Here is a 14195-nt window from a genome sequence, read left to right as displayed (position 1 = left end):
TGTGAGGTTGAATTAAGTTCTTTGATCAGCATCAGTAGACGATCTTAGATTAACTTTGGGTACTATCAGTTTTGATTCTTACTGAAAGTGGGCATTTTCATTTCAAACAATTCATAATGAAATTTACTGATCTTAGTAGAAAACTACTTAATAGAAAATAGTAATTTTTATTTTACACATATATTTTAATTCTTTACTGGACGATTAATGGTTTACATTTGACAGTGAAATACAATAGTTTATATATGTATAACATTTGCAGATAACAATACAACCCCCACTAGGTCCTTCTCTGCCATCATGTTCAGGACGTGAACCCTTCCTCCCATCCCAGAGTCTTTTAATTTGGTGCAATACACCAACTCCAGTCCAAGTTGATAATAGTGTTTTTAAAATGTGCATACAATTAAGTCCATGAATATGGTAACCTGCTTGTCAGTTACCATATTTGTTAACATCCAGGATAGGAGGGTGAATAATGCTGTGCTAAATAAATATTCACCTTCCAAAATTTTAAATTTTAGGAATCCTTAAACTGAAATTAAAATGGGGTCACCAAAAATCTGAGTCATGTTCTTATTCAACCATTTTTCCTTTCAAAATGTCACATACATTCTATAAATAATAGGGAATAAATCTCTTTAACTTAAACCCAAAGCTGCATATTTTTATTTTCTCTAGCATTCATTTCAACTATTTCCTCTTCCTTTTATTCATTTCAACATCCAGAAAAGGCCAGAAAAATTGTGGATTTTTACAGTTGGTAAAGAAAATATGAGTCTTCATTTCATAGATAATGAAGATGAGGCATGGGGAAGTCATATGACTTTCTCCCTCAGATGCTGCAGATACACAAGCTTGGGATGAAATCCTCATCAAGTGACACCCCCATCAGTGTATTTGTTATATATGGCCCCAAGTCAAGTCAGTGAGCACAGTTTAATACTTAGAATAGATTCAAAACATCAGCTCAGAGAGGTGGTTTGATCTATGATGCAATATTATTCCAAGATTAAGCTCTCTCTTTGGAAGAGACTTCCTTAATACCTACTGCACTTTCCACTGGACAGTCTTTATTGGTTAACATGTTACAAAGTTTTGAAACATTTCTGTTCAGGAAAAATACTTACTGATGTTGAATAAGGTCATCTCTAACTGTGGACATTTTGCTAAATAGTAGTTCCTTTAGATTTCATTTTTGGAGGTAAGCTGGAGCCTGTTACTACTCTAATGCATATTTGTTTATCTCATTGAATAACACCACTTAGTCTCCAAACTAGAAACTAGGGAGCTATCTCTAAATCTTCAGTCATCATCACATCTAATTTGATAACATGTTCTGTTCATTGTACTTCTAAAAGTTGTCTCTGACCCTTTTCCACATTTGCATGCCCATATATCTATTGCAAAAGACTCCTAATCCATCCCTCTGTTCTGAGAGAGAATATATCCTTCCAAAGATGCCACAGTATATCTTGATGCCTAACAGGGTCTGACACATAATAAACATTTACTAAACACTCACTGAATTCAAGTATGCACTAGCAACAATATTTTGAAATAAAATATATAAGGATATAAATATTTCTGATTTATTTTTGAAATAAGATGTCTTCTTTAAAACAAATTGTCTTCAAAATGAATTATTTATGAGACAGTACCAAGATTTATGTTGAAGTATTTCATAAGAATTTAATGCTTTGACAAAGTTAAATCACATTTCTTCTTGATTTCTTAATCACCTAGTAAATAGTGTTACTAACTGGGTTTAAATGATTTAACAGAAATTAAATTTTTTATTTAACTTTCAAATCTAAGATTTAAAAAAAAGAGAAGGGAAGTATATGATCCTATTTCTCCTGATTGGTTTGGAATTGAGATGATAAATAAGATGATAAAACTTTCAAGTCATATTCAGTGTACCAATCAAGAACTTTCTCTGTGCCTGGCTTATAGGCATGGAAATAAAGAAATGGGAACATAAGACAAAAATATCTTTTAAGGAGGATCATCTGGAACATTTGGCAGAATAAAGGCAATTTCCTTGGCAGTTCATATATTTCCCCCCGCTGGCTTTATACTTTATGTAGAAATTCTGATTGGCAATAAAGACCACAATCTTTTAGTGAATCTCTCCCTTACTGTTTAAATGTAATATTGTATTATTTCTTTTGGTGTGAGCTTCCTTTTGCTTCTATGTTAACAAGTAACTTTGAAACTAAATTTTCACTTTTTTTATTAGTGATTTAATGTTAATTTACAAAATTATAAGATAGTAGGGGCACAAATCCATATTGTTCCCACCACCAGAGTCCTGTGTCCTCCATTGGAAACTGAAGTAGTTCTCTCATGGTCACAGATATGGGTTGACTTTATATCTATAGCTATCTCTCTCTCTCTCTGTCTCTCTCTCCATCTCTCTCTCTCTCTCTCTCTCTCTATATATATATATATATATATATATATATATATCACCCACATTTTCTATGTTTCTACCTTTACATCCTTTCTAAGGCATACCTACACCCATTACTACTTCCAAATGTCCTTCCTTTTTCTTCCCTCTTCTCTCAAATAATAAAAATAGTGCCTGACTTCCTCTGGTGTAATCTCACTTTTCTTGAGCTTTCATGAGATGGACACCTTATTAAAGTTTTCATGAATGAAAATAAATGGCCACCCCAATGCTGTCAAACTCATTATAGCTTCCAAGAAAAAGCTCAAGTGTCTCACATACTTAGAGAAACACAAACTAAACTTGATTTTGTGAAAAGGGTATTTTTATCATTTTGTTTACCACCTATTAACTTTAAATTATAAATGTGCAGTTAGGACATAAAGTCACTCACACGAAACTCAAATTTGTAACAGAAAAATGAAGTGAGTCCCAGGAAATAGCATGGTTGGTTGGACACACACATTATAGTACCTAAGGACCTGTGTTCAAGGCCTAAGTCCCCACCTTCAGGGAGGACACTTCATGAGCAATGAAGCATTTTAGGTATCTTTTTATCTATCAGTTTAGCACTCCAAAGCCCAAAATTTAAGAGAGAGAGAAGTTGAAAGGGAAGAAAGAAAAGAAATAGAAGTCCAATCTGTTTAGTATTTTGAAAGGATTTTATTCTAACATTTTGTTTACTGATTAGACTATAGCACAGAATCTACTTTATATGGTTCTATGGTTATGGAAAAAAATTATATCACAAATAGAAGAAACACAATATAAGCTTCTGTGTTGTTATTTTATAATTATTTCAAGATTCTTGAAAAATCTAATTTTGAAGTTAAGGAAAAATCTATAAAACACCCATCAGGAAACTTGGTGAGAGAAATAATATAATAACTAATGATTCAGAAAGCTAGCTTCTTTGTTATCAGTATTTTTGTGTGGAAAGCAAAAAATATCTGAATAGTAGTTAGATCTCTCAAAAGTGTATTCCAGAGAATCTTGTCCATGTAGGTTAAACTCTGCTAATAAACATTTCTCCTTGTTGTTAATCTCTAGGCCTTTTACAATTCTACAAATGCTATATCTGGTTCAAGCTGACCTATGGGAATTTACTAAAAGAATATCCAACCCTATAAAAAAAAAATCAAAGTTTCTATTGTATTATAGTCTAGATGCTTTTTTTTTCGCCTCCAGGATTATTGGTAGAACTCAATACCTACCTGAAGACTCCACTGCTCCAGGCAGCCATTATCATCTCCATTATTATCTTTTTATTTTCCAGTATCTCACCAGGATAAGTGCACATAATACGAAGCACAGGGGCCAGAGCAAAGATCCCGGTTCAAGCCCCAGGCTCCCCTCTGACACTGCAGGGGGGATCACTTCACAAGTAGTGGAGCAGGTCTGCAGGTGTCTTTTTCTCCCCCTCTCTACCTTCCTCTCCTCTTTCAATTTCTCTCTGTCCTATCTAACAACAAAGATGGAAAAAAATGGCCACCAGGAACAGTGAATTTATAGTGTAGGCACCGAGCCCCAGTGATACCCTGGAGGAAAGAGAGAGAGAGAAAAGATGAGAGACATCTGCAACACTGCTCCATTGCTTGTGAAGCTTCACTCCCTGCTGGTGGGGACCATGGGCTTGCAATCATATCTTAGCATATCATAACATGTGCACTCTACTAGGTTTGCCATCACCCAGCCCTCTTCAGATAATTTTTTTGGTAATTATTAAGATCTTTGGATGGCATAATCTATAAAGAGTTGTGGGGAGTCAGGCGGTGGCGCAGTGGATTAAGCTCATGTGGTGCAAAGCGCAAGGACCAGCATCAGGTTTGAGCCCCAAGCTCCCCATCTGCAGGGGAGTCGCTTCACAGGCGGTGAAGCAGGTCTGCAGGTGTCTATCTTTCTCTCCCCCTCTCTGTCTTCCCCTCCTCTCTCCATTTCTCTCTGTCCTATCCAACAACGAACAACATCAACAATGGCAATAATAATAGTCACAACGAGGCTACAACAACAAGGGCAACAAAAGGGGAAAAATGGCCTCCAGGAGCGATGGATTCATGATGCAGGCGCTGAGGCCAGCAATAACCCTGGAGGAAAAAAAAAAAAAAGAGTTGTGTTCAACTTAAAGACCATGTTTTTTTTGTATGTAGGTAGCTCCATTATCGATATCAGAGAGACCTGTCTACATCTGTAGAATCCTTAGCATATATATATATTCTTTAAAGTTAAGTGAGCTTTCATTGGGGGATTTATTTATTTTATTTATTTTTTTGTCTAATATGGCTAGGATTTTCTTATTACAGAAAATCATTGCATTGAGAATCATGACTTTTATTACTACCCTTTCTACACTACCACCAGTTTGTAAAAAAATCATTTTTGGAATTAAATTAATAAAACAATTAAGGGGTGTAATTGATTTTTGTGACAATTTCTAAAAAAGCTTGCCTGAAATACATAAGGATAGATTTAATAATATATGTGCAAAGTATGTACTTGGTAAGCTCAGAGATTTTAAAAAGAAATTAATAATTTGATAAGAGGAAAAGTTATAATTTTCTTGGACTCAAAAAACTCATTGCTAAGATTAGAACAGAGGGATGGAAAATTATTGTTGAAAATCGTAATTAACATCCATATTTCTAAGAAGGAAACTCCGGTCTTAAAAAAAGAGATTTCAATTTAGACCTACTAGCTGAGGAGAGGGATAAACTCTAGTTTCAATAGTATTACTGGTAAGAATGGAATTATAGTTTGAATATTTTTTAGAGCTGAGAAGACAAAGGAATTCTTGCTTAATGTAGAGAAAAGAAATCTAGTTTAAGTATCTGTTGACACCCAGAAGGCAAAAATAGTTAATCATCAAAACACTTGGCTTCACTTTTTATATATAACTGCTGAGAACCTGGACACAGGAAAAACAAAAACTGCATAGTTGGGGAGAACAAGAAAAAATGATTGATTTTAGAAATAATTTGAATAAACTCTGTTAGCTTCCATCTTTTGGGAGGAGGGTTGATATGAAAATAATTCCTCTTTCTCCCCATTGTCCACTAAATGAAAAATTCAAAAATTAGCTAACACTATTAGAGTTAACTGATTTTTGATAAAAGTGGCAAGATCATTTGATAAGAGGTTAGTATTATTATAAACATTGATGAGACACTTGGATGATCTAATGTTAAAGAAATTAATAAATAAAACTAGGGACCAAGCAGTGGTAAACTGAGCACACACCTTACCATGCTCAAGAACTCATGTTCAAGCCTCCAGTCCCACCTTCGGTGGGGAGCTTCATAAGAAGTGGAGCATTGTTACAAGTGTCTCCCGTTCTCTCTCCCCGTCCCCCATTCTCTCTGTCTCTAGAAGAAAGAAAAATGAAAAAAAAAAAAAAAAGACTACCAAGAGCAGTTGGAATCATGGCAGCACCAATCCCCAGTGACAACCCTTGTGTCAAAATAAGTTAATAAAAAATAAATTGAACAAATGAATAAGCACATGAACCTTTATACTTTTTTTTTCCTCTAAGGTTATCATTGAAGTTCAGTGCCTGCACTACAAGACACCTACAGATCTACTTCACTGCTTGTGAGGTGACCCCCTGCAGGTAGGGAGTTGGGGACTCAAACCGGGATCCTTAGGTGGGTCCTTGTGCTTAGCACTATGTGCACTTAACCTGGTATGCTACTGCCCAGCCTCCAACCTTGATACTTTCTTATGCTATACACACAGTATAGCATAAGGACATCAAAGGACATCAAAGGCGTACAATAAAATCTAAACATAATATTTCTAGAAGAAAACAAACAGATTTTCAAGATTTGAGGATAAGCAAAAAAAAAAAAAATTAGGCAGAGCATAAATGTCTTGGTAACAAACTGATAATTTTGACTTGGCTAAAATAAAAAACTATATGAAAAACACACACACACACACACATATATATATATATATATATATATATATATATATAATATTTAAATAATGCAAAGAATTCTCTGAGTAGGCAGAACAAATCCACAGTGACAGAAGTCAGAGTTGATAGTTACAAGGGAAAAGATTGAGAAACTATAGCAGGGTTTTAAGGGGATTTGTCCAAAAGTGGCTTGACAAAGTATTCAACAACCTAAGTATGAGGAAGATTAAATAGATATAGACTTTGTCAAAAATCACCAATAGGCACACTTAAAATGAATATAATTTTATATTAGTGCTTTAATAATGATTAACAAGAGTGTAGGATAACTGGGGTACAATTTCCACTACCAAAGTTAGTTTAATAAGAATAAATTAAATGAAAGAAGTAAAACAGATTCTCTGGTCAAAATCAGAAAAGTAAGTAGTGTAGATCTATCTAATTTGGAATAAGTATGAATAAACTAGAATAGCAATTCCTTCTCTAGGACTCTGTCCTCTTCATAAAAAGAACCAGCTCCTTTACCTTTCACAAAGTTTGAGTTGTATTGCTCTCTGAGCTTACAAAATTATTTAAAATCCTCATAAACATTCAGTTAAGCATTTAAAATTGAAATTCACTTCTCAATAGTTTTTGTTATATCAACTTCAAGTGTTCTTTTTTCCATCTGTCATTTTATATTTCTTTCTTATTGTTTTGTCTTGATGGTGACATCTTTAAGATAAGCAAGTGGAACATGCCTAACACAGAGAAAATAATTCCTTGAATTTCTTACTTGTAATCTCTTCCACATCTCTCTTGTTTCCCTAGTTTTCTAACTATGTTCTAAGTAGTTTCCTTATATTCAACCCAAATCATCATGTGAATAAATTTTTGTAGTGGATATCCTTGATCAATTTACCAGCCTTTTTTTCAGAACCTTTCAGTTACTTTGCTTACTAAATACAGTTACGTGCTGCATGCATAGGACATTTCATTTTGGTGAGTAATGAACCTTAAATATGATGGTGTTGTCCCATCCCCCCACCCCCACCTCCACCCCCCCACCCCCGCTGGCCCAGGAAGCCACATTGTCCACCCTCCCCCTCACGACAGGGTTTTTACTTTGGTGCCCTACTTTCAATTTAGTCAGATCCTGCTTTTAGTTTCCCTTTCAGATCTTCTTTCTCAACTTCTGTTGATGAGTGGGATCATCCCATACTCATCTTTATCTTTCTGACTTAGCTCACTTAACATAATTCCTTCTAGCTCTGACCAAGATGGGTCAGAGAAGTTGAGTTCATTGTTCTTAGTAGCTGCAGAGTATTCCATTGTGTATATATACCACAGCTTTCTCAGCCACTCATCTGTTGTTGGACACCTGGGTTGCTTCCAGGTTTTAGCTATTATGAATTGTGTTGCTATGAACATAGTACACACATCTTTTTGGTTGGGTGTTATGGAGTCCTTGGGGTATATCCCCAGGAGAGGAATTACTGGGTCATATGGAAGGTCCATGTCTAGCCTTCTGAGAGTTCTCCAGACTGCTCTCCACAGAGGCTGGACCAACTTACATTCCCACTAGCAGTTCAGAAGGGTTCCTCTGTCCCCACAGCCTCTCCAGCGTTTGTTGCTGCTGTCCTTTTTGATGTATGCCATTCTCACAGGAGTGAGGTGGTATCTCAGTGTTGTCTTTATTTGCATTTCTCTGACAATCAGCAACCTAGAGCAGCATTTCATATGTTTGTTAGCCTTTTGGATCTCCTCTGGAGTGAATGTTCTGTTCACATCCTCTGCCCATTTTTGCTTTTTTGGTGCTAAGTTTGCTGAGCATCTCTTATGCTATTATACAATATATTTTATTTGTTTTATTTTTATGACATAAATACAAGGGAAAGATACAGAGAGAAAGAGAAAGCAAAGCACTATTCAGCTCTAGTTTATGGTGATGGGATTTGGAGCCTCAGGCTTGAGTTTTTGCATGAACATTAAGCTGCCTCCTCTCTCTTCTCCTCTCCTCTCCTCTCCTCTCCTCTCCTCTCTTCTCCTCTCCTCTCCTCTCCTCTCCTCTCCTCTCCTCTCCTCTCCTCTCCTCTCCTCTCCTCTCCTCTCCTCTCCCCTCCATTCCTCTTCCCTCCGCTCTCCTCCCCTCAATAAATAGCCTTTTGGAGAATATAGCAAAGATCTAAAATAAAAGGAAAATATGGAGGCATAAAAGCATATATGTATATGAATAACTTAATGCTTGACCATAGTTTTGAGGAATCTATTAAATTTCTGTGCTTAGGTTTCTTTGGTTATATATTGTGAATTGTCAGATTTAACTTTTAATCATTCTAAAAAATAATATGATAACAATATAGCCCATTTTGATGTATTTCAAACTCTTCAAAGGACACACACTTAAAATTATACAGTATAATTGTGATGTAACATTCTTATCACTCTATTATGATTTTATTCACTACATAAGATAAAATAAATTTCCCCCAGCGATTTAATGAAAAAATTATAAGAAAAATGTATTATAGACTTTTGATAAATATTTACTTAATTCCATAGACTATCCAAAAGGAAAATATATTAGGAAATCACACTAGTCATAGGTTAAATAAGAAGATATTAACTGGTCACCCTACTATACCACTCGAGGAAGACTGGTCCTGAAAATGAGTGCAGCCTAGAATGTTCCTACCTCTTTCCATGGACTGTGAGCTCAGACTGACAGGAACTCAGAGGATACACAGGCTCCTGTGCTAAGTATGAATATTTATGGAACCTAGGTCAGATCAATAGGGTTTCCAGTTAATGGTATTTATATACCTTCCTCCTATTTAGAATTACTCTCTGCTCTAATCCAGATTTCTAGTCCTATTCTCAACTTTGACACCATCTTCTCAGACAATATATTTTTTTTTGTCAACCTGCATGTCAACCTGTCAGGCTCAGGCAAAAATTATTAAAGTCATGGACCCCTTGGAACATACCTAAAATAAACGTCATAGCTTCTTCCCATATGAATACCCTTAGTTTCATCTGCTCTATGCCTACCTTTGGGTTTCTGTTTATTAAACTATTTTTCTTGCTATATATCTTACCACCTTTCAGCCACCCAGTTGCAGATGCTACCATGACACTATTCAGACTTCCTTGGGCAGAGGACCTCACCAACCCATCCTAGAACCTCACCTCTCCAGAGCCCTACCCCACTAGAGAAAGATAGAAACAGCCTGGTAGTATGGATTGACCTGCCAACATTCATGTTCAGTGGAGAAGCAATTACAGAAGCCAGACCTTCCATCTTCTGTACCCCACAAAGAATTTTGGTTCATACTCTCAGAGGAATAAAGAATAGGGAAGCTTCCAATGGAGGAAAAGGGAACTCAAGTGGTGGGAATTGTATGCAATTGTACCCCTGACACCCTAAAATCTTATTAATCATTATGAAATCACTACTAGAAAATTAAATAAATAAGTAAATAAATAAAATTAGTTAGAGGCTAGGGAAGATAGCATAATGGTTATACAAATAGACTTTCATGCCCTCTGAAGCTCTTAAGTCCCAGGTTCAGTGCTCTGCACCACCAAAAGCCAGGGATTTGCAGTGCCCTGGTGTCTCTTTGTGTCTGTTTTTCTCTATTAAAACAAATAAAATTATTTTAAAACGAGGAAAAAAAGAGACTATATTAACTAAATATTTTCATATTTTTGTATGTTTCTGACTGTGATATTATGCCTGACAACTTTAAAGTGAAATCTCCATTTCAATTATTATTTTGTTTCAAAATTGTGCCACACATTATTGAAGTACCACACGTAAGTGCCATAAAAATGTAATTTCTGCTGCATGCTCAAATATATAAACATTTCAACTACAGACATAAATATTTTAGAATATAAGTTAATATGACAGCAGTCACATTTTAGATATTCTGATTTTCAGGTAAGAATAAGGCAAACTTAAAAAGCAAAAAAAAAGCAATAGAACAAAAGTAATGTGGATAATCAAGTTGACAAATATTTGGAAATGTCAGTTATTTACTAATTAAAATCTTGGATTTATTGCTTCTTATTAGGTACTATGTCATCTATAATTATACTGGATCATACTCAGTGCTAAGATTATATACTAATTAATTTTCACATAGATTAAATAAAATTAATTTACTTAGACCTATATGGAAATAATTTCATTCTCATTTTGTAATCATTAATTAAAAGAGGATTACTTTTTTAAAAAAGATTTTATTTATTTATTAATGAGAAAGATAGGAGAAGAGAGAAAGAACCAGATATTACTCTGGTACATGTGCTGCCGGGATCAAACTCTGGACCTCATGCATGAGAGTCCAATACTTTATCCACTGTGCCACCTCCCAGACCACAAGGATTATTTATTTATTTATTTATTTCCTTTTGTTGCCCTTGTTGTTTTTTATTGTTGTAGTTATTACTGATGTCATTGTTGTTGGATGGGACAGAGAAATGGAGAGAGGAGAGGAAGACAGAGAGGTGGAGAAAAAGATATCCACCTGCAGACCTGCTTCACCGCCTGTGAAGCGACTCCGCAGGGGAGTCGGGACTGGAACCGGGATCCTTACGCCAGTCTCTGTGCTTTGCACCACGTGTGCTAAATCTGCTGCTACCGCCAGACTCCCCAATGATTACTTTTTATAAGGAACTGACATTCAGTTGTGACAGATGTAGAAAACAAGCTCAACAATGCAAGTGCCCAGTTTTTAGTGTTTCTAAATCAAAATAAATAGAATCTGACATCAATTTATCAGACTGAAAGAAACTCAACCTCAGTCATTACTACCTTCTTTACTATGTCTGAATCATATAAACATTTGTGCTCATATAGTATGGAATAAAAAAATTAGTTTCTTGTTGCTAGGCTTCCTTAATATTTCCTCTTTTCTAAGAGCAGGGCTTTTGCTACAACTAGGGCTGCCAATATTGAGGATTTCTATTTTGCTGGTTCACACCATCAAGTCATCTTTCTAGAGTTTTACTGTATTTTTGAATATTTGGCTTTATATATTAACTCTCTTTTCAGCCACCAGGTTTCAGGTTCATGATGTCCAGGCTTCCCTGGACAGACAACCCCACCCAGTGTGTCCTGGAGCTCAGTTTCCCCAGAGCCCCACCCTACTAGGGAAAGAGAGAGGCAGGCTGGGAGTATGGATTGACCAGTCAATGCCCATGTTCAGCGGGGAAGCAATTACAGAAGCCAGACCTTCCACATTCTGCATCCCACAATGAAGAGGGGGGAAGAAGGTGGGAAAGGAGGGCTAGGGTTAGGGTCCACAGTGACCTTGGGTCCATACTCCTAGAGGGTTTAAGAATAGAAAAGCCAGGGAGTTGGGCAGTAGCTCAACGGGTTAAGCGTACATGGTGCAAAGCGCAAGGACCAGCATAAGGATCAGGGTTCTAGCCCCTGGCTCCCCACCTGCAGGGGGGGGGGTCACTTCACAAGCTGTGAAGCAGGTCTACAGGTGTCTCTTTCTCCCTCTCTGTCTTCCACTCCTCTTTCCATTTCTCTCTTTCCTATCCAACAATGAAGACATCAATAACAACAATAATAACTACAACAACAACAAAAAGAAAACAAAGGCAAAAAAGGGGGGGTAATAAATACAAAAAAAGTAAAAAAAAAAAAGAATAGGAAAGCTATTAAGGGAGGAGATAGGATATGGAGTTCTGGTGGTGGGAATTGTGTGGAGTTGTACCCCTCTTATCCTATGGTTTTTTCAGTGTTTCCTTTTTTTATAAATAAATACAAATTAATTAATAAATAAAGGCTAAGTAAGCAGATTTACAATCAACTTACAACCTCTTATCAGGCTTTGTGCCCTGGTATGAGGCTGATTAATTTTCCTCCAGACAAGTGCATCATTTGTTCATAAGCCAGGTTTCTTTTGATTTATAGCTTCCCAGAAAACTAACACATGTCTGTGTCTGGTTTACCACTATCAGATTTCTCAGAGTAACACTGACCTAACATAGTTGTGAACTCTCACAACTATGTTTTGAATGCCAGCAACAGAAAATAGTGTGCACAGTGCTATTAAAGGAAAATTCTCTGGAAACTCTGGGTAGATCATTAACAACCCTGTTTGGAGTTTATAGGATCTAGGCACTGCTGAAAAAAATCATAGAAGCAGGCTCTGAAGGAATATATATATATATATATATATATATATATATATATATATATATATATTCCAGGCAATAACAGGAAAATTAATCAAAGATGCTTCCAGTGATACTTAGACTCACTTTCCCAACAGGGTTGTATATAACGGAAGAGATAATGACCAGGGAGGATATTAGGATGCTAGAAGGAAATGGGGATTAATTTTGGGTGGACAAAATATGAAAAAAAAATTCTGGGCCCAATTCTCTTTTTTTTCTTTTATCATAATCCATCATATGTCATTTGTTGAATAGTCTATAAGTGAGCTATTATTTTTGGTAAGTTGTGGCTAGTCTTAATGCACTTCAGAGTAAAATATGAATGGCATTACAATTAAAATATTTTGAATTATTTATGCTATTTTTTGAAAAAGAAAACCACTATATTATAGTCATTTACTAGACAAAATCTCGACACTGTGTTTGTATTTACAAATACTTCTTCAGCATGTCTTCTGTTTGCTACTGACACAGCTATGGGAGTCAGAGGGTAGTGATAAAATGTAACTATTACTTTTCTAGATGCTTAGAATGAACTATAGGAAACAATATAAAGTGAATAATATAAAATTACTTAGCATGGAAAATAAATCTATGTATATGATGTAGGTAGTTTAAATCTTTTTTTTTTAACAACTGGGTCATAGTCCTCTCTTTCATGTGTTTTCTTATTCTTTGTATATAAAAAAGAGAGAGGTTGAGAAGGAAGGGGCAGATGGGGGAGGAGGATATACACATCTATAGCACTGCTTTACCACTCATGAAGCTTCCCCCTTGCAGGTGGGGATCAGGAGCTTGAACCCAGGTCCTTGTACACTGTGATGTATGTGCTCAACCAGGTGCACCACTGTGCAGCTTCTATAACTAAAAGCTTAATATATTTTATTTGGGGAAGACATAAGTTTGTGTTGTGACAGCTAGTTGATCTATGTCTAAATTATGATAACATCACTTGCAATTCTTATTATTCATTTGTTTCAAAAGGATATAGGTTTATTTAGAATCTCTATCAAGTCTTCTGTGGATTATATAAAGATCTCACACCTGGGTTATTCCTCTTGGCCATACAGTGGGTGCTGCCGTGCTGCCATTTGTAAATGGCTCAGGCCTACCTTGCCTGTCTACTGCTAATGTCATGAATTGCCAGTGGCAGCATAAATAACTTTATTGCTAAGCCATAAAGTAGAACACGTTATTAATATTGTATGAATTGCACTCTACTCATTTTTTCCGTTAATGGGGAGAGATCTCACTATATTCTAGAAAATATATCCTTAAAACTGCTGAGTAGCACGCACTGAATGAACTGAATTAGGAAGCCCCGTTGCGGCTGGAACTTTTGATTGGAGTTTGCTTTAATAAGTTCAGATTTACTTCTGAGATCTTCATTTTCTTTAGGAATTCGATTGATTGAAGCAGCCTCACTCTCAGCATAACTACAAGAGACTGGATTTTATGGTGAAGTATAAGCAGGCCTGAGATTGATGATATGACACTCTGAGTATTATCAAGAGGTTTGTGGATGGCTTTATTGTGGGAGGTAATTGACATTGAAAGCTTTTGAAAATTGGAGGCTTACAGGCTCAAGTCAATGATGTTTTGTTTCACCTGGGGTATTTGAATAAAACACTAGTTGGCAGGTTCTCATAC

The sequence above is a fragment of the Erinaceus europaeus genome, chromosome 4, assembly GCF_950295315.1.
Source record: "Erinaceus europaeus chromosome 4, mEriEur2.1, whole genome shotgun sequence".
In the NCBI taxonomy this organism is placed as follows: Eukaryota; Metazoa; Chordata; class Mammalia; order Eulipotyphla; family Erinaceidae; genus Erinaceus; species Erinaceus europaeus.
Note: the sequence above shows the minus strand (reverse complement) of the source record.